Here is a 22,737-nt window from a genome sequence, read left to right as displayed (position 1 = left end):
TTTACTAGAGTATATCCAGTAACTCATTTTCCTCCTTCTGTCCTTTAAGATCCATTAATAAACACCTTTTCCCCATTTGGCAGAGGGGTCCTGTAAATCTTCCCTAGCTCAAGTCAGGAGATCTGTTACATGGATGCAGTCACGAGTATCTTTTAAGGCTCCTTTCTTGGGACCAGTTAAACAGAAGGCTGGATTCTCAATTCTAAATCCTCCTGTTCCATTTCACACTGCAACAGCCTAGTGCTAGTCATCCACTTAGAACTTCGTGCCAGACTTTAACAATCCTGCCATCAGTTACCATCAAAGCTGTAGCTGCACAACTCTGCAGACAACAGAGCCTCAGTTACTGTTAGAGCAAACAGTGGTGTCGCGGTGCAATTAAGAGAACTCAGTCTCTCTGCCTGCCCAGGCTAGCTCAGACACCGCAGCAGGCTAAAGGGTACAGCTAGGCAAGTCACACAAGCCAGCTGATCCCTGTGAGTTCTTGTCCTGAGAGGCTGTGTGAGGCAGTGGAGAATGCTGACAACGACGGAGAAGAAGAAGGGAGGAGCCAGTCCAGTAAAACGACAGATTTATTTGGGGGTCCCACAGGACCTCCTTACCACCTGCCTGATGCTCAGACTGCCCCCGAGGCTCTTCTGACCTGCCATTTTATACAGCAGTGAAATGGGGTGTGGTAAGGAGGTTACAACCAATGGGTTTCAACTAAAGAGGTGGTACGAACATGGGGTGACATAACCGAAACCAATCAGGGACAACAGGGAGGGGTTTACACAGATTATAAGAAAAGATTGACAAATAACTGAAGAGCTACATGACTTTGGGGAATTACAGGATAATACCAAGAGGGAAAAATGGGGTACAAGGAACAAACCATTGTACAATCAACCTGCACAAATCCAATAAACCATGAACTTAATTCCACAGCACCACACAGTGGGGCCATCCTCTCTCTTTGCAAACACTTAGCACTAGAATTCCTTTGCCACAGCCCTGTACCAGAGGACAGCAGTCTTTATTGCAATTCTGGGTACCTTCAGCATAACTTAAAGTTAGTAGAAACAGCCTATGCATTTTCTCTTGTAAAAAAAGTTCACTCTTAGAATATTTTTCAAAAGTTCAATAAGGGAATAAAAAAGGACAATGTCCAGAGCTGGGAAGTTCTTGGCAAACAGCCAAAGAAGACCCTGGTACATTAAGACAGTGTTATCTATATACTGTTACTTTACTAAGGTACATACATATTCATAAGTCTCATGCATTATTCAAACTTTCTTGTGAACTGTTTGATGTTGACAGGAATTCTTCTGTTTGGTTTCTTCATACTCTGGCTTATCTGCATGAGATCCTGTGTCTCAAATTAATATATTTTATTCTGCCTTGTGTCTCCATCCTGTTGATTTATGTCCTCTGATAAGGATTTAGTATGTCTTCTTTAAATTTAACATGGTATTTTCTAATTGTCCTCCGGTGCTCTGATTTGTGTCACTTGGAGAAGTCAGGCAGCAGCTGTGGGAAACAACTTAATTGCTTTATGCAGTTCTTTCGGTTACATAGAAATATTTTAGCATTTTATATTTTGCTAAGGCTTACAGTGTAACAATGTGGCAGGATGGTGAAAAGACGTTACTTTCTAGAAGTGTCTCCTTCAGAAGCCACTTGGGTAGGCCACAGGAACAATCATTTCAAGTTCATGCACATACACGGGCCACAGATAGCTCAGCGAAGGAAAGACAGGAAGGGCCTTCTGTATGATTAATTCCAGTGAAGGTTTATTATGTCCACCACGCCAAAGGGATCAGGGACAAAAGACCCAGATCAAAGGAGTGCTCAGGGTTAAGTATGGGGTCAGGAACCAATGGTCTGAGGTCAAGGACCAGTACAAGAGCCAGGCAAAGGGCAATGACATATAGGGGATACAGGGGCAGACCACCAGGGATACCACAACCAGTGGGGAAACAGGGAAAGGAGAAACCTCGAGAACTAGGGACATATATGAACAGTAGAGGTGGGCAAAGCCCATGGACCAATGGGGAAAGCAAAACTGAGGTAGATTGACATAGTGTTGCACAGCACGATGGGGGAGAATCTTTTCTTTCAGCCTAGGCGGGGAAACTCTGTGGTAGATTCTTCCAGGGCAAAGCCCTGGAGGTTTCCCTGGGGGGTTCAAGGGTTTCCACATTACAGTACAATACATTCATTACACTATTATTTCTATGAGCTATAAGGTGTATACATCAACATATTATATTCATCACACTATTATTTCCATGGGCTCTACTGTGCATATGTCATGGGTTGGCACTGGCCAGATGTTAATGCACCCATGAATATATGTTTTTTCTCTAACAACTCCTGTGGGATGTGATCAGGAACAGAGCAGAGCAGGCTTAAATCTTGAAAACAAAAAGAACCCATCAAAACTTTATTAATTACATAAGAACAGGGACAGAAATACTCTTAAACACACACAGAGACAGAAATAAAAACTTCTTAGAACATTTCTTCTCCCAGTTTCTACCTCCCCACCCATCACTTTTCACAGACCAACTTTTGGGTTTTAGATCAAACAATCACCACTCAAAAAAAACTAATCTTCAGTTCAGCAAGGGAGAGAGGAGTCTCTCTGGCACCACAGACTGTTCTCCAGAACACACAGGTCTACTCCTTATGTGTTCCCATGTCACCCGTGGCACCTCCCAGAGAAGTCTGCCAGGGTGACTCTCTCTTTTTCCTATGTCCAGCGCTCTCACCGCTGTCTCATAGGCCAAAACTACATACAGGGCTTTTTAAGGATGCTGCATGCCGAGCTCTCCCCTTTTTACCCAGGGGCCGGGGTTCCAGGAGCAGGTCTGCCCTGAGGGCAGAGGGCGCCACCTCACCCTCCCCCTCTTTTCTCTGCTCGCTCCACTCTTCAAGTGCCAGTCACTGTAGCAAAAGCAAGGGCAGCTGCATCCACCCAAAAATGCAGTTTATGTTCAAAAGAGACTTAAGTTCAGTCTATGGCTGACATTATGCAAGAGAAGTCTAGCTCAGAAGGCTACTCCTCTCATTCTTCCATCAGGTTCCTTCCAATCATGCTTTATCATCTCTGTCCCAGGCCGCTTCCCTCTCTCCGAAACCACCAGTCATGAGAATCAATGTCTAAGAAAAGTTTCTTTCTGCCAAGCAAGGGTTAACAGTTTTTTCTCGGCAGGGTGCTGCAGGCTCAGGCACTCCCAGGCTTCCCACGTGGCTGGGCACCTTCTCCCGGAGTTTGGGGGTGGAGGGGGGTGAGCACACACAGAAGGCACTTCCACAGTTTTCCACCCCTCCATCCTGGACGGGGCAGTTCAGTTCCAGTCCTGTCCCCTCTCTTCTCCCCCCCCCCGGGGGCTCCGGCTTACCTGAGCCGACCACGTGTTTCCCCTCCCCCACCCAGCCTTGTGGCTGGGCAGGGGAAGGAGGCCTGACACGTCTCTCTGCTGAAACCGGGATCTGAAAAGAGGCCGAACCCCCTAGACTCCTGCTTTTAACTCTTTGTGTCCTCAGAGGTGTGTCCAAACCTCCGAGTGACCAATCTAGGTGCCAGCAGAAAAGCTGATTACTGATTGGACTGCCCACATCCCCCTGGAAAAAAAATTCACCTCCCTTGCAACCACGACAGCATACTAAAAATGAAAAATTGGGTTATATTGGTAAGCAGCTAAAAGGGGCTATAAATTGCACTATACTTACAATAAATTACAACATATAAAGACTAATAAACAAATATGAAAGCAAATATTATAGGGTTATTTTTAACACTCTGTTCAGCAAATTTCATCATTCCTAACTTTGGGCATGGGATCACCAGAAAAGCAGTCTTTCCAAAGAGCATTTCCACATCCAGGGATGAGTCACTCAGGAGAAATCAGTCTTTGCAACCAGTCCACATAAAATTCTAATTCCTTTTCTGGTCCTGGGATGGCTTATACTGGGGCATTAATCAACTTTTCTTTTAATTTTCTTGTAATATCCTATTAATACTAAAAATTGTCACAGTTCCCCTTCAGTCCTGGGCAATGGCACCTCCAAGATTTCCTGGACCCCCTCTAAGCTAATACACTCCAAGCCTCAAGTCAAAATGTGCCCCAAACACTCAACCTTTCTCTCCATCATCTGTGCCTTCCTTTCAGATACTCCAAGCCTCTGCTCCAGCCAGAAAATTGAGAAATTCCACAGTTGCTTCCCTTACCTCTTCCCATTCTACCGATAGGAGAAAGTCCTTCACACACTGCAATAACCTAATTCCTAGGGATGGAGTAAATTAACCTCTTGTCCCTCTTGTTCCCACTCAAAGGCAAAATACTGTTTACCATGCTCTGTAAGTGGGCATCTCCAAAAAAGCTTCCCTTAAATCAAGTACTGAATAGCACCTGTAGGAGGAAGGAATCTGGCTCAAGACAGTACAAGGATCTAGGATTGTGGAGTGCCTGGGTTTAATAGTTTCACCTGCTATTCTCGGGTCCTGCACTACAACTTGCAGGATAGGAATGTTATAAGGGGACACAAACAGTTCCAAAAGACCTGCCTTCCACTCAGCAACTGGCTGCAACTGCTTCCATCCCTCCTTTGAAAGAGGCTATTGCTTTTTAGACACCAGTTGTCCAGGCTACCTCAGAGTGATGTGGAGAGGCTCCATATGCATTTTTCCATATTCCCCTGGGGGTGCCCATACCAATGGGTTCACTCCAGCATTCACAACAGTGTTAGCCTCCCCATTACTCCCCACAACACCAACTCACTTTCCCATCTCCAGACATCAAATCCCCTCCCAGCAAACCACAATCACAACTAGGAATAATCAGAAACTCATGCTTTTCAAACTCATCTCACACATTCAGCAAACTCTCATGGGCCTCCCCGTATATACACACACACTCATCAATCATGTTTCCCACTTATGAAAAGAACATTTGAACAATTGTTCCCCCTTTGGCAGAGATAAAGAAGTTCTCGTGTCTACTAGGAAACACACTTCTTGGTTGAGCCCCTGGTACAATAACAGATTCCTTCCCAACTGCTGTTTTGGTCAGCTCTCCCCTGTCAAGGAGGAAATGCCTCTACCACATTCTTGTGGCCAATCCCATCCTTTCTATCCCGAGGGATCCCTTGGACCCTGTGGTTTATCTCTCAGGGACTGTAAAAACTCTGCCATCACCTTTGCCTTTGCTTTCCCCTTTTTCCCATCCCTTCCTACATACACTTTCTAACCAGATCATGCAGGGGCTTATTCTGCTCTTCCTCTAGTGCTCCCTGTGGGTGCCTTTAAGAGTCAGTCCGAAGATCCCCCATCTGTCTCATTGCCAGAGGCCAAGACCCCAAGGACCCTGGGCCGCAGCACAGGAGTTCTGGCCTGACCAAGGTGGGACCCAGGTTTCTCCCTGCAGGTGCACCCATTGGACCAAGACGCCCACCTCAGAGACCCGTGCAGGAACAATGGGGGGCTGATACGGTTCCTGGTCCGTGTTTGTGGAGGCTGTGTTTGCTCTGACTGACTGTGTTGCACCTGATGCAATGCCCAGCCTGCCCCGCTCCTTCATTGTGGAAGAACACCTGCGGAGCTCACTAGGTCTCCCCCTCCTCCTTGACCTGTTGCCCCTCGCCTTGAAAAAGAACTATAATAATCACCCTGAGAAGGAGGGTCTCCGAGATCTCCCCGCCTGACAAGATGGATCTATTGGCGCACGGCACGAGGACTGCAAAGGTGGTCTATTGGTTCCAGCATCACTAGGACTTGCGTCTGCTGTTGGTAGCCATGATCCCCCTTCTCCTCTTTTCTCTCTCTCTCTCTTTCTCTTCTCTTCTATTGCATATTGTGTGTATCAATAAAGATACATTGATTTTACTTGAACTAAGTTCTCATTGCCTTTTTTTGCACTTTGAAATCAAAACGAACCATCACAACTGTCCATCGGATTGTGACATTAAATTGGTGTCACAGACAGGATCCTGATAGACAGAGGGGTTGCAGGTTGTCTATAGTCTGTAACAAGGGGAGGAAGATTCGCTCCAGCCGCACCTAGCTCGTCACTATGGTGAACAATGCTAGAAAGCAAGGGGGGCTTTCTAAATTCTCGCGTACTGTAGACACCTAGGTGAAAAGCATCCCTATACTCTATTGAGGTGTATCTGTCTTCAGGATTTCACAAAAGATCTCCTAGTACAAAAAAAATTGTTTTCTGTGTGTAAAGTGTCTTGTTGAAGCGAAGGGACAACTTGACGTAACTAAACAGTGCCTCAGCAGACAGGATTTTGTCCCTTCACCCACCCCAGGGAAAGAGGGGAGACGCAGCGTAGCTGTGTGTGTATACAACCAAACATTACCTCCCTGTAGTGGTTTTTTGATCCCCTTCACAAAATTACTGATGACCTTACACATAAAACCGCATTTTATGCCCTACTGGCTAAACACAACTACAAACCATCTACTGGTGGTGAAATTTGGGCTCAAGAGCATTGGTTCAGTCTCGAAAGTGTGATAAATAGGATTTACAAAATGAACTGAAATATAAAATTGGCAAAGACAAAGCCATAATTTGCTCTGTTTTGGGAGGGTGTCTTACAGCTGCAATAGAAAACTGCCATAAACAGTATGAAGAAGACAAAGCTGTGATAGACTCCCTCCAAAATCTAGTAAAAATATTACAGAGCTAAATGAAGAATGCACTGAAAATCATTACTGAGAACTGCTTTAAGAGATGAGTATTGTAAAAATCAAATGAATTCTGACTCCTCAAAGGAGACAGAACAAAATGAAATGCTCGACATCAAACAAATATACCCACACAAAGAATTAGAAACAGTTAGAAATTGTGGTGAATATTGCTGTCCTCATTTGAGACCCCTAATTAAAACAGAATACAACTATCTCAATGATGAGGACTTTGAGCCTCATATTACAACTAAAGAAACCCCTTATGCGGCTACAGAGTTGGTTAAACTGAAAAAAGAATACAGCAGCCTTCCACACGAGACAGAAACAGAATATGTCTTCAGTGTGTCTCTCACAGGAGGAGACCAAATTAAATTGACTGAACAGGAAGCCAGTGGATATTGAGGGCACGGAGTCTTTTTAACAACAGGAGACAAATGTGACCCATGGTCCCTAACCCAATGGGCTGCCTTTTGGGCAGGCAGAATTAATGCCTTAGAAAGGGGCGATCCCGTAGCTATAACCAGCATCCCCAATAATATACTGGAGAGTGTACATAAAGCCACCTACCTGCAGATGATACATGAAAGAAAATTAATTCCTGGATGTGACTCTGCCGTGCAATTGCCTGTGAAGCCCGAAATCATGACCCCTTTAATCTGTGGGCTCCCAGAGTTTCTAAAGCCAACTGCAATTGCTTTGCAAAAAAAACATTGCTGCATTAAGGCCTGTAGAAATACTAGACAGATTTCTTGGGAACCCCAGCGAAAGAAATTCATCTAGTGATCAAAGTTCCAGCCCTGATTCGACCCCCTCCCAGCCCCCAGTCGCTCAACCCAATTCAGTTGCTAATGATCATAAAGTCTGGGTTTGGAGTGAAATTGCAGTAGAATTAATAAATTACAGTAGACAGTACGGACCAATCACTACACCAGAAGAAAGGTCCCAGAAAATCAAAGGCCTCAGAAATGTTAAAACTACTAGAAATGAAAACCCAGAGAAAGGAAAACATCACTACCCATCAACACTGGTGGCCATTAGGTATCAAAAGGGGGGTGCCCAAAGATGTCATGGATGGCTTGCCCCTAGATAAACTGCAGAAGATAATCTCAAACTGGCATTTTAAAAAACCTAACCTGCCAGCGCTATCCACCCCTAAGAAAACGCAATCTAGCACACACATTTCTTCTGAGGATCTGGTCAGTGAGCCCAGAAATAATCAAACAATTCAACCCACCACACCCTCCACCTCACAGCAATCAAAAAACAATTCACATCAAAACTCCCCCTCTCAAGACCTAATAGACTTTGGCAGTGAACCAAAAAAGGTTTTTCACTGAAACCATTACTTAAAAGTGAGCGAAGTAATGGTTTTTGGATGTACATCAGAATGCTCACAAAAAATGAGAAAGGAGACCTAAAAATCACAGCCATTTCAGGTCCCAAAAGAACACCTATAAGTTATCTTGTTGACACAGGTGCTCAAATCTGCCTTAACAATTAGAGATGCCCAGAAGTGTGGAGTTGTGAAAAAAGGGACTCTGGGGTTGGAGACAGAGCAAAAACGCAGGTCCAACCAATATGGTTAATAACATACCTTCTCCTCTTTATTCTCGAAATGGCTGGTTTTATACAGTGCAGAATAGTTTACAGTTACAGGTGCATTTCTATTGGCATTCAGAGTGAACAAGTATGTAAACTATCTCAGTTTAAGGCAGCTACCGTATCTTCACTCTATTTGCCCCATGCAGTCTGTGCCCACACCTTAACCCAATTTCTAACTGCGCTACAAAGCTTATCTACTTCTACACGGGCCAAAATCTGAGGCCTATCAGGCCCAAATCTGAGGCCCAGTTTGGGGTAGCTCAAATCTCATTCCCCAGCACATTGTGCCCACGATCTCTAAGAAATTTGGTTACAGAGTTGTGCCAACAAAAAGGAAATACTGTGTTCTAAACGCACTTGGAATATCTGAAGTTATAAGAGCAGCTCAAGTAAAAATCCTTTTGCCAGGAGATGAAAAGATGCTCTCTATAGACATAGTGATAGGAGACATTCCATACAGTCTCCTAGGGCTAAATGCCATCATTGGTAAACAATGGTTTGACAACCAAGGGGAACCTCTGGTCTTTTGGTGCACCAGTCCTCAACATTAGATTACTTCAAACAGCACCACCATTACCACACAGCATAGTGACAAATGTCAAATAATATCCACTTGCGTTAGGTGCCAAGGAAGGAATAAAACCAGTTATACAAGATCTAAAAGAACAAGGAGTTATAGTACACACACACACTCCCTATAACTCACCAGTTTGGCCTGTCAGAAAGCCAAATGGTAAATGGAGACTTACAATAGATTTCTGCAGACTGAATTCAAACACAGAGCCCCTAACAGCAGCAGTTCCAAATTTAGCTGAATTAATAATATTAATTCAAGGAAAAGCTCACACAATCATGGCAACTATAGATGTCAAAGACATGCTTTTCATGATACCTTTACAACCAGGCGACAGAGATCGATTTGCTTTCACCTGGGAAGGCCAACAATACACATTTACCAGACTCCCTCAAGGGTATCGACACTCTCCCACCCTTGCACACCATGCTCTAGCCCAAGAATTAGAAAAAATACCCATGCCTGACAATGTAGGTGTTTATCAATACATTGATGACATTCTTGTAGGTGGGGAAGAGGTAGAAGAAGTGGGAAATGCCCAGCAGAAAATAATTTCCCACTTAGAAAGCCTTGACTTACAAATCCCACCTGAGAAAATTCAAAAACCTTTGCATGAGGTAAAATTTCTGGGCATTTGGTGGAAAGCAGGTATTGTAAGGCTTCTCGGTGATGGCAGAGTCTGCGACAAAGTACCTCTATAAGCAAAGCAGTTGTGGTAGCACGTGGTTTATTGTGAGGACCTTGCTTGTAGCTGCTAGGCACAGCTAAAGCAGGCCAGGAGAGCAGGAAAAGAGGAGGGAAGAGAGGGGAAAGAGAAGAGGGAAAAGAAGAGAAGGTTCTGAATACCGTACAATAGATGTCTTTCCAAGTTGAATAGTCTGTGTTGGACCAACCAATCTAATACAAGATACCAATCTCACAACATTTACATACAGCCAATAGAACTGTCCCATTACCTTTGGCAAGCAGGAGGGTATTGTTTCATCAAGGGAGATGGCCCTCAGCTAGGCACACTATTGTTCACTAGCTGATCGCTTGATACCCCACACCCCAAAGCCTGCCCTCATTTCCATCTTACTTGTTGGTCTCATACTCCCAGAATCTAAACCATCATATTTACAAGGCCTTTCTACTTCATCCTTCCCAACAGGTATGACCTGTATTCCCATGACACTTTAACTTCCTTAGATCAAATTAAAATGCCAGAATCCAGAAAAGAACTGCAACAAGTTTTAGGATTACTAGTGTTTTGGAGAAAACACACCAGATTTTCCTATAATTACCAGACCCCTTTACAACTTGCTGAGAAAAAGCAAAAATTGGGAATGGGGTGATTCTCAACAGGAGGCTTTAAAATTGTTAATTTTTGAGGCAACAGTTCATCAAGCACTTGGTCCCATTCACCCCACAGATCCTTTCCAGGCGGAATGGGGCTTTGCCTCCTCAGGATTATCAATCCACATTTGGTAAAGAGGTCCCAAGGGCCCCACAAGACCTGTTGGTTTCTTTTCTTGTAGTTTCAAAGATGCAGAAAAAAGATATAGTCTGGGAGAAAGGGTTGCCCTTTTAAAGTTATTAAAGCAGTCACTGCAGGAACCACCCCACCAGAAGGGGTGGCACAGAGAGCCTCAGTTAGGAAGTGGCATGCCCAAATAGAACACTACTGTAATATTTTCTCCATAACTGAAGGGGTTGTGAAGAACTTACCTATACAAGAAACAGAAAACTTGGATAACAGCCAAGAGAAACCAGTTTCAGTGATCAAAGTAGCTCCCCCTTTCATGCCCGAGCAGTCAGCAAACTCCTGGTTCACAGATGCTTCAGCCAAGAGAGAAGGAAAGGTATGGAAATTCAGAGCTGTCGCTATTAACACTTCTGGTGAACGTATTATCACAGATGGAGAGGGCAGTGCTCAGGTTGGTGAGCTCATAGCAGTGTGGAGTGTCTTTGAATGAGAAGCACAGAATACTTTCCCTGTCTGTATTTACACTGATTCCTATGCTGTGTTCAAGGGATGTACTGAGTGGCTTCCCTTCTGGCAACAGAATGATTGGGAAGTTAACAGGGTTCCAGTGTGGCAAAAAGAAAAGTGGCAAGAAATTCTAAATATTACAAACCTACGAGACTTTGCCATGGGGTGGATGCCGGCTCATCAGGGAGATGAGAATCTGTGGCAGTGTGTTAATTTAATCGGTTATGCTTTGTATACTTTTGTACTTGTTGGGTTCTCTGTACCCCACCCCTCGATTGTTCCTTTGTTTAACTCACATGACTCCTGCACCTGTTTTGCGACACACGGTTAGCTGCCTGTCATTTCTCCCGCCTTTGCAGTGTCCCTCCTATTTTCCCCTGATTGGTCCAAGTGATGTTCTACTACACCCATATCCCCTGGCAACCTGCCCCGGTTGGCTGGCAGTGGCTGGCCACCCCCTTTGCCCCCCCTCCGAATCCTTCGGACAAAAACCCCCCACACCCCTCTCCCCCCTGAACAGTCCTGGGCTGAGGAGGTGTTTGCAATAAACCCTCTGTTCATCTGGAATTGTTTCCTCCTTTCTTTCCACTGCCTGTCAAATCTCCATTGCTCGCATAAGCCTCTGCCAGGCAAAGAACCCACAGGGTCAGTACTGCCTGCGTTGCTCGCAGACTGACCCCCCTACGACGCCTGTCGCTGTGTCTGGGCCAGCGGTGACAGAGCCCGTTGGCTCTCTGTGAGCACATCGACAAGAATCCTGCAGGAGAGTGGAATAGCAAAGCTGATGAGCTAGCAAGACTGAGTCCCCTGAAAAATGATCAAATTACAGAGGATTGGGAACACCTGTTAGAATGGCTGCATGTGAAAAGGCAGCACACTGGTGTAAAAGATTTGTACCAAGAAGCCCTTGCTTGCGGCTGGCCAGTCACCAGAGAAATGTGTAAAACATGCAGGTCAGCCTGCGGCCAGTGTCACAAACGATTAGAAAGACACCCTCTGGAAGATGACCCCCTGCACCTCAGAACGGGTAAAGGCTTATGGGACGCTTGGCAGGTAGGCTACATCGGTCCCTTTAAAAGGTCAAGAGGTAAACACTTTGTGTTAGTAGGAGTAGAAATAATATCTGGGTTAGTTCAGGCTAATGCATTCAAAAGAGCTACAGGAGATAACACTGTCACAGCACTACAAGAGTGGTTGTGAACCTTTCCAAAACCACAAGAGATCCAATCTGATAATGGGTCTAATTTTACTGCTAAAGTTGTGCAAGACTGGGCAGAAGGTGAGGGGATCAAATGGGTTTTTCACACCCCCTACTATCCACAAGCAAACAGAATCTTAGAAAGGACAAATGGTCTCTTGAAACGATTTCTGAAACCACATGAGGGGAACTGGGATGATAGGTTGTGGGAGGCGGTGAAAAGTGTCAATGACAGATGGGGAGTAAATGGGTACCCCAAAATCACTGCCTTCTGCCCGAAAGCTCCAAGCCTAATCCCCTCATTATGGGAACCAGATGATTCCAAGAACCCAGATCATTACCCTGGACAACCAGTTCTAGTGAATCTCCCTGCTGTCGGAGATGTACCACTAGTGCTGAAAACTCCTCTGAATAAATTTGCGTGGGTAGCATCTGATGCTCTGGGGAAGGAGCATCGGATAAACACACGTTGGATAGTCCCTTCATTTTAACTATTCTGCCCCTTAGTGGCAGATTTTGTTGTGCTTACTTTTAACAGATGGCTGTAAGAAGATGACAAGGACCATGCTAAAGCTAGTGATTCTTTTCTGCATCCTCCCACAACTCCGTGGCCAAAAACCAGCTGAGTGGCCATGGACAGAAGCCACCTTCAGACACACCACCCCCATGGGGTCTTACTCCAGCCTCAGAGGACGCCGCCCAACTCTAGCAATGGTAGTACTGCATGACTCTGAACCGTATCGGCCGAGTGAATGGAGGTGGAATCAGAACGCTCATTCGCACCCTCTAAGTGGAACTGTAGGTGAAAAGATCCAAGTGGCATGCAGAAAGGTAGAAGGATCTCTTTATGAAAAAGCTTCGTCTGTTACAGTTGCTGGAAAATTCCTAGAGCTAGATGGGATGAAAGCTTTACACCCTAAACTTACGTCAGAACTTTGCTCTACAACTAAATGGAAATGCATTAAACAAATTCCCCTTTGGTTATGCTGCCGTCACACACAGGATCCCAAAATCGATAATGTAGTAATTACAAAAGAATGCAAAACTGAACCTGCTGACTGTTGGTATAATTTTACCTTAACCCAAACGATTGATGTATCATGTAGTTGGCACAATAACTCAGCAAACCAGTTAGGTCTGAGAGGTTTAGCTCATGAATTTAGAGTAAACGCTATAGCTAAGCCTATACTGAGTACAGCAGCCCCATCTCTTGAAGCAGTAACTGAAAGCACTCCTACCTATTTAACCACATCCCAAATAGTAGAAAGAACTGAAAGCACTCCTAGCCATTCTACCACATCACAAATAGTAAAAGGAACTGAGAGTACTCCTAACCATTTAACTACATCCCGAATAGTAAAACACTCAATCACACCCCAAAGTGTAGCAATCACATCCCAAAGGGTAGAGGGAACCAGCAGCACCCTCAACCATTCAGTCACTTCCCAAGGAGTAGAGAGAACTTATAGCTCCCCTAACCTAATTAACATTGAATGGCCATGGTCCCAAGCTTTTACTCATTTTACTGGATCCATGGGAAATGTGAAAGGTTTGAACCTGTTAACTGTTGTTATGCATGATAATCAAGTGAACACTGGGTGGGAATGGGAACACCAAGATAGGATCTGGCAACTACAGGGGATGGTAGGAGAAGGAGTTAGTGTAGGCTGTCAGATGATTAATGGAACTGCCCAACACAAAGCAATTCAAATTACTGTTTCAACAGACCAGGCAAATAAGTATGACAGGGTTTGTACGTCCCCTAGTGTACAGGATTGTTGGTATAATTTTACTTTAACACAGACTGTAGAAGTGATTTGCCTTTGGGCCAATGATGATGAAGAGCTTTCTTTAAAGTTTAAAATAAATGCCATAGCCCAACCTGTTACTGTTAGTACTAGCACTCAAGCACAACCACCAGTTGTATTAAGCCCAAGAATCTTTAAAATTGGACCATATATAATCAGGAAAACAGGCCAAAAACAAATATTGTTTGATCCGGTATGGTCTCTCAAACAAGTTAAACTATTGGTGCAAACTAACGTCTCTGAAATTCAGCCTGCTTGTTCACCTTTCTTGCAAACTTTTTTTGAAGGATGGAGGACATGGTTGCGAAGGCGCAGCCCCCATAAGAGACGCGTGCCAAGAGACATTACCGGTGCCGTAGGAACAGGATTGGGAATCTTGAACAGCATTGACTCAGAGGTATTAATGAACAAATTGGCTGCCTCAGCCAGAGATCTGACCAAACTACAACACCCCTTACAGTCGTCCTCATTGGCTTTGGGAACGACTTAGTGGCTTCTATCCAAAATATTACCAAATTGGGAAAAGGTAAATGTGAATGATCACAAATTGATGCACTTAGTGTTACACAAAACAATATCTCTCTGGCTCTCAGCTGCATCCAGGCTCAATTGTGGATGCAGTCAGTTGCTGCCTCGATTATAAGAGAAGGCAAAGAAGGCATTTTTCCCACTGAAATTCGGAAAATAATTTGGGATAATGCCAATGATTTTGAAAAATATTTCCAATCCTGGTGGAACTTAGTGAATTTCACTTACAACTCAGTAACAAATACAGCTACAGCTTTTGTGTTCACTATCAGCAATGCTTCAGTGTATACAATATTCCCCATCATTGCATTAGGACTGAACCACGACAGAGCTACTCTTTATCTTCTTGAGCATAGAGAGTGGGCCCGTCAAGTTGGTGAAAAATGACAATCTGTTAACTTAGAGTCCTGCATTGTCCGAGAACAACAAGGGTTTATCTGTGAAAGTAACGCAATTGTAGCTTGAGACATTTGTTTAGACACAGAGCAGAATATCTGTCACTTTGAAATACATCCTAATGAGTCTTCTGAAGCAGTTCTTGTGTCTATAGGCAACAGATGTGCATGCTTTAGAACTGCTTGTGATGTTGTAGCCATAAAAAATGTTATATTAGAAACTAAGAACCATTCAAATGTTTGTGTTTGTAACTTTACTAAAATCACAGCTTGTGATTTTTCCTATTCAGTTCCAGCTATGTCTTATCAGCTTTTACAATCTAATTACACACTAATCCACAAGCTATGGCCTATTCCGATTGGGATGAACCTCACTTTAATAAAGCAATTGTTGCTTCATCAAGATTTAATTAGAATTTTAGAGAAAATTAAGAAAAATGGACAAAAGACTGATAACTGTCCATCATAATGTGGAAGAAATCCATCGTGTTCTGGAAAGACTCAAGCGAGATGCTGAGCAGAGATGGATGGATACTCTCTTTGGGTGGTCCCCCACAGCTAAGGGTGTCCTGAATAAATTGTGTCATCCCATTGTTGTTCTTTTGATTTTAGTTTTGATTGGCTTTGTTTTGTCAGCAATCTCATTTTTATGAATTGGAGAGTGATGAAACAGCTGAAACAGTGAACCTCTGTGATGTAGGCACACAATTTAGTGTTCGTACCCCCTCCAATAGATATACTTAGAGGTGTTGACACAAGACAAACTATACAAGTAGGCCATAGTCGTGGACTGTGAAATGGATTTTTGCCAAAGTAAGAAAAGAAATCTTAGAGATACATATTTTTAAGCTAATTATGTATTTTTGATTTTGTGTGATTTGCTATGATCACTTTTAAAATTTGTTCATGTTATCTGAAAATTGTTTTACCATGATTTTTGTTTTATTTGAAAATTGTTCTAATTAATATTATCATGATTTTTTATTTGAAAAATAGTTTTATGACTTTTGAATATTTGAAAATTGTTTTAATAATTGTTAAGATTTTGTTTTGATTATCTGACTTTGTGAACCATTTATCATTATGATTTGTTTTAGAATTTTATTAATCAATATTGATTATTATTGTAATTTGTTTTGAAGTTTTATCATTGTGATTTGTTTTGAGCTTTTAATAATCAATATTAATCATTGTTCCACATCTCTTGTTTTCCCTTTTCTCCCTTTATTCTCTTGTTCTCTCTCTCTCTCCCGTCTCTGTTTTCCGGGCTATGCTACTGACAATGAGTCCTGAAACTTCAGAACAACGCAACAAACTCAGCTGATGAAGCTCTCTTGACGACAATTGTGAGTCATGGGGTGGTGTAAAAGTCAGTCCAAAGATCCCTCATCTGTCTCACTATTGTCAGAGGCTGAGACCCCAAGAACCCTAAACCACAACACAGGAGTTCTGCCCTGACTAAGGTGGGATCCAGGTTTCTCCCTGCAGGTGCACTCACTGGACCAAGACGCCCCCCTCAGAAACCCATGCAGGAACAATGAGGGGCTGTTACGGTTCCTGGGCCGTGTTTGTGGAGGCTGTGTTTGCTAATGACTGATTGTGCTGACCAAGTCCAGTCTGCCCTGCTCCTTCTTTCTGCAACACTCATGAGATCTCTACAACTTCCTGAAGGGTGGTTGTAGCCAGGTGGGGGTTGGCCTCTTTCACCAGGCAGCAACTGAAAGGATGAGAGGACACAGTATCAAGCTGCGTCAAGGGAAATATAGGTTAGATATTAGGAAAAAGTTTTTCATGGAAAGAGTGATAAAGTACTGTAATTGTCTGCCTGGGGAGGTAGTGGAGTCACCATCCCTGGATGTGTTTAAAAAAAGATTGGATGTGGTACTCAGTGTCATGGTTTAGTCGAGGTCAGGGAACAGGTTGGACTCTATGATCTTGAAGGTCTCTTCCAACCTTGTGATACTGTCATACTGTGATCTCCTCCCCTTCACTGACCTGTTTCCTCTTGCCTCAAAAAAGGACTATAATAAGCACCCCAAAAAGAGAGCCTCTGAGACCTCCCCGATGGAGAAGACGGATCCATTGGCGTACGTGTCACGATCCAAGCAGGAATCATGATAGGTTCGTGTGATCTCAGAGTGCAAAAAGTAATTGAGGGGACAATAGTTTAGTCATACAACAAATGCACCTTTATTGAGTGGCAACAACACTTGCGATAGAGGGAATAAGAAAGGAAAAATAAGATACAGAGTGAGGAAAGGGGGGCAGGGGAATATAGCTACCAATGGCAGGGACGTTCAGAGGCGGGGGGCACCTGGCCAACACAGGCAAAAGCGGGGGGCACCTGGCCAACACGGGGGGAGCACCCAGAAGTTATTGTGAGGAGGTCCGTTGCTCTGGGAATCAGGTGCAACTGTTCAGATCAGGCAGGTCTGGGACAAGCAGGTCTGGGCCTGGCTGCTGGTAAGCACAGGCTGTCCAGCTGTCCATTGTCTTGGTACAAGTTCCCATGGGAACCAGCTCCGGTCCGGTGGACACACCTGCAGTTCAATGCTTGGTACACACACACCGTGGCTTAGGCCCAAGCCCCTTGCACACAGTCCCTTCCTTGACAGGGGGCCTTGACGAGGGTCGTGAGGAAAAACCAGGGACCCTCGGGGCCCCGACTCGCACAGCAGGCCACAAGGACTGCAAAGATGGTCTATTGGCTCCAGCGTCACGAGGACTCGCGTCTGCTGTCGGTAGCCACGATCCCCCTTCTCTTTTCTCTCTCTCTCTCTTTTCTCCTCTATCGCATATTGTGTGTATCAATAAAGATACACTGATTTTACTTGAACTAAGTTCTCATTGTCTCTTTTTGCACTTTGAAATCAAAACAAACCATCATGACTGTCCATCAGATCGTGACAAATGTAAGCAATGACACTATAAAAGTAACAGGAGCTAAAAGAGAGGGGTTTAGGGTTCCTGTAATCAAAAATGTAGTAAATGAAGGGGTAACTAGAATAGGGATGGGAGATGTCTTACTAGTTCCTGAAGCAGGTGGCAATTTATGGAAGAGACTTGCAGGTACAATTAGGAATAAGGGTTATACCTGAAGAAGGGAAAATAGTAACCAAAGTGCTACAACTCTGCCAAGAAAATGAGGAAAGGATTTACAAGGAATTTTGAGCTGGGGAAGTAAACAGGGGAAGATTGGATATTGACCCCATAAGGGTAATGATTGATAGAGGAATATCCCATACCTGTTTGTCCGTACGCTATATCATTAGAGGGAAGAGAGGGCTTAAAGCCAGTAATAGAAGAATTGATAAACAATGGGACACTGGAACCTTCTATGTCTCCTCATAATACCCCTATCCTCCCAATAAAGAAGCCGTATGGAACTTATAGATTAGTTCAAGATTTAAGGGACATTAACAAAAGGACCCAGACTCCTAACCAGTGGTACCTAATCACTATACCCTTTTTAGCAAAGTCCTGCCTCAACATCAGTGGTTTGGTGTGGTGGATCTTAAAGATGCATTTTGGGCTTGTTCATTAGCAGAAGATAGTTGAAATATTTTTGCCTCTAAATGGGAGGATCCAGGCACTGGACAAAAACAGCAATTAAGATGGACAAAACTGCCACAGAGATTTACTGAAAATCAAATTTATTTGGGCAAGCTTTAGAGGAAATATTACAGATCTTCCCCACTTCTGTAGTACAAATTGCCCAATACGTTGATGACCTTTTATTATCAGGAGAAACTGATGTTGAAATTAGGGAGGCAACTATAAAATTTTGAATTTTCTTGGGGAAAAAGGATTGAGGGTATCAAAAGGAAAACTACAATTTGTGGAGTTAGAGGTTGTTGCGGTGCCTGATTGCTTGAGGTACCTTCTCAAGCCTGCCTGGCTAGCTCAGGCACCATGGCGGCTTTCGGCATGGCCAGCAAGGTACACAAGCTGGACCAACCTGGTGAGTCTTTGTCCGGAGCAGCGCCAGAGGACACAGGTGGAATGAGGCGACAAAGGCAAGGAAGGAAGGGAGGACTCTGCAGAATTGTCACAAGAGTTTATTGCTGTCTCTTGCAAGACCTCAGCTCTAGCAGGGCAACAGTTGCTGGCTAACAGCAGCTTTTATGGGGGTGGTGGAGAAAGGGGAAGGGGCAAGGGATCAGCCAATCAGGGGTGATTTGGGAGTGGCTCCAGGGATAACAGGCACCCTCGGGAACCGACCCAGTAGAGGAAGGAGGGACCTCCCCTGGTCCTGACCTATCACTCGACGCCTTCCTTAGAACTTTCTAGCTCAGGGGAGAGGCTCCAAAATGAAAGGCAGGCTCCCGAGGAGGAGGAGTAAGAGACTGACAGGTAACCGAAGGAGGGGGAATTCCAGGGTACAATCAAGTGGAAGTGGGAATAGGGGTACAAAAAACAAACCATTTAACATAGCAAACTCACATGAAACAAATGAACAAAACCACACCACAACAAAGGTGAAGTATCTAGGTCACTTAATCAGCAAAGGTAGCAGAAAACTAAATCCTGAAAGGATGCCTGGGATTTTATTTCTTCCCCCTCCTTCTTCAAAGAAGTTAGAAAACTGCTTGGATTGTTGGGCTATTGTGGGCTGTGAATTGAAGGGTATACTCAAGCAGTGAAGTTCTATGAAAAATTGACAGAGGAAGACAAGGTAAATTGGACTACAGAAGATGACAATAAATTAGAGGAATTAAAGTTTAAACTACCTTCAGCACCAGCTTTTAGTTTACCCTCATTATAAAAACTTTTTTATCTGTAGGTGAATGTGGAAGATGGAGTAGCTCATGGAGTTTTAGTCCAGGAATGGGGAGGAGTGAAGAGACCAGTAGCCTATTTATCTAAATTGCTAGATCCAGTGAGCTGTTGCTGGCCATATGTATTCAAGTCATAGTCGCTACTGCCATCCTAGTAGAGGAGAGCCGTAAACTTACTTTTGGAAGTGAGCTAATTGTGTACATACCTCATGCAGTCTGAAATGTGTAAATCAAAAAGCTGAAAAATGGTTAACAGATTTCAGGATGTTAAAATATGAAGCAATTTTGATAAACAGTGATTTGACATTGGAGGTAGACAAAAGTTTAAACCTAGCCCAATTTTTATATGAAGAACCAAAGAGTGACTTAACACATAATTGTTTAGAAGTTATACAGTACCAAACTAAAGTTCAAGAAGATCTAGCAGAACAGACCCTCCTGGAAGGGGAAAGAATATATGTTGATGGTTTATCTAGATGCTTACAGGAAGAAAAAGAATGTCAGGATTTGCCTTAGTCAATGGGAAAAATATGCAAACCATTGAGAAAGGGAAATTACCTTCAAATTGGTCTGCTGAATCTTGTGAATTATATGCTCTAAAGAGAGCATTGGAATATTTAGCACCATATACACTGATTCAAAATGTGCCTTTGGGGTAGTGCACACTTTTGGAAAAATTTGGGAAGAATGGGGGTTACTAAATTCAAAAGGAAGAGGGCTAATTCATGCAGGACTCATTCTAGAGGTTATAGAAGCATTAAAATTGCCTGAAGAAATAGCTGTAGTACATGTTAAGGGACACCAAAAAGGAATGACTCCAGAAGTAAGGAGATACATAACAATATAATAGTTTACAGAGCTACAAATATGTGAAAAATGGGTAAAAAGTAAAAGTCTTTTGGTATTGCCTCATGGATACCTGAGACATGGCCTGTATAAAAGTGCTACCTCCAGAAGAACACTTTGGGACCACCACTGAGCAGGCCAAGATGAAGAAAAACTAGGGGAGCACCACAGATTCCACGTGGTGGTGGTATCTTTGCTTAATCTCTTTCACACTCTCTTTCTTTTTCTCCCTATCTCTCCTATTTCTATCTCTCTCTACTCAATTTTTACTGTTAAATTAAATCTGTACCATATGGTCTTGTTCACACCTTAATTTGGGCAGAGGCATCTCTTAATAATCAGATCCCAATACTATTTTGGGGTCAGAAGTGGGATCCTGTTCTCTGACTCAAAGTGCCTTTGACAATAATATGTTTCCCTCTGAGGGATATCTTGTGCAGTTCCTTCCATAGGAACTTCTAGAAAAATTGCCACAGCCTTACTCTGAGGAGGTTGTGCTATTTTTGTAAGTATTTGCTGCAGTATTCCCTCTGAGGGAATTTTGTATGTGAGTTTGAGTAGTTCTTTCTGTAGGAGCTTTTGGAAACTTTACTATGAATTCCCTCTGTGGGATTTTTTTGAGAAAATGGCTATCCTGGGTGGCTAGTGTAAAGAAAATATTTTGTAGTCCTGTCTTGAAAATTTTGATAGTCATCTCACTCCCTCAGGGGTGGAGTGGGCACAAGAAAATTAAGATAATGAGCAGGCAGTAGCAGACTGCATAACTAGTTTGTGGGACAAAAGAAGGTCATAATCAGGAAAAGGTAAACCTGTCATTTATGCTGTACTTGGAGCAGCCTTGACTGCTGCTGATGCCTTTTCACTGGTCCTAAAATTATAAACCAGACATATCCAGTTCCCAGGAATATGGAAATTATTTAGACTGGACAGAGCTAAAAAATAAAGTAGGTATTTATTGAAAGACCTCTAGGATCCACCTTGGGCAGGACAAGAGCCTGACCAGAGCTACACCCAAGGTGGACTAAGAATGGTCACACAAATGGCTGACCAGTCACAAGATTTTACATTTTTATAAGTTTTGGGCCATTTGCATATTGGGGTTTAATTGTCCAATTACAGCTTCAGGTTTTGAGGTCTCATCCTTCTTGTTTTCTCTCTTTAGTCCACCATTGTTTGTGTTGTTGGGCTGAAAGTTGTCCTTGGTCTTCAGCAGGAAAAGGATTTGTTTGGTCTACCTACTCTGTGAAGAGAGCTTGCTAGCACTTAATATGAGGCTAAGAACTACGCCCCCAGGCAGCACAGAATCTGAAAATATGAAAGCTAAAGGTTAAGGCATCAGCATCACTACAGAGTCCATGCCTCAGTCGCTATAAATGGTGCTCGAATAGGGACCCGAATCATGAACCTTTGGTAGTGATGGCATGTTCGAACAGAGTCATGTGAAAAGGGGTTTCCTGTCTGTTGCCATGAATTTTCCTAGTTTGCTGAGTATTCATACTAAAGTAGAAGTGTGCAGCTTCTCATACTCGTAAATGTAAACACAAGATCATGTTTTGTAAATACTGCCCTTGTTATAGATTCCTTCTCCAAGAGAAGGGGAGATTGACAGCCTCCTTGACCAATGTGGGTGAGAGGTAGAATAACCACCCTCCAATCCATGGTCACCTTGTGAGAGGTATATAATAAGAAGAATAAACTAAGAGTAGGCTCTCCTGCCTACTGCTCTGTTAAACCCAGACCTCTGTTTCCTGAGTGTCCTTATCTAGCTAGACTCGCGGTGATACCTGTCCTTTGTCTCTACCTGATGGACAGGTGAGACTGCCACAGAGGAACCATGGAGCACTCTTCGCCTTATGAGCATAAGCTCTATCTAGAAACTTTAAAAGAATTTTGAAAGAACAGGGATTTAAAACCCCGTCAGTTAAGTTACCTGATTTATTAGTGTGGCTGATTAATAATTCTAATGTTTTCCTCTCCCCCCCCCCCCCAGTTCCTACAGTGCAAAAGTGTGGGAAAAGGTAGGAGCTGAATTAGAGACACAGAAAAAACAATGACATCCAGTCACTGACAATATGTTAGTTACATGGAAAACTATGTATACTGCCTTAAAAACTTTCCAGCCTGCTGAGAAAGTTTGTGAGCACCCTGTCACAGATCTTTTAAATTTGGAGACTGATTCAAATGTTAGCCATGTCTATGCAGAAGTACCAGCTGCATTAGGAGATGATGATGTGGAGGACATTTATGCATATGAAAATTCAGAGTTTTAAAGCAGATTATTTAGCAATTTTGTAGAAGTAGATTTGTAGAAGTAAAGAAACAACTTGTACTAGAGCATATAAGAATTTAGTTACTAA

This window comes from Prinia subflava (genome assembly GCF_021018805.1).
Source record: "Prinia subflava isolate CZ2003 ecotype Zambia chromosome W unlocalized genomic scaffold, Cam_Psub_1.2 scaffold_22_NEW, whole genome shotgun sequence".
NCBI classification, from domain to species: Eukaryota; Metazoa; Chordata; class Aves; order Passeriformes; family Cisticolidae; genus Prinia; species Prinia subflava.
Note: the sequence above shows the minus strand (reverse complement) of the source record.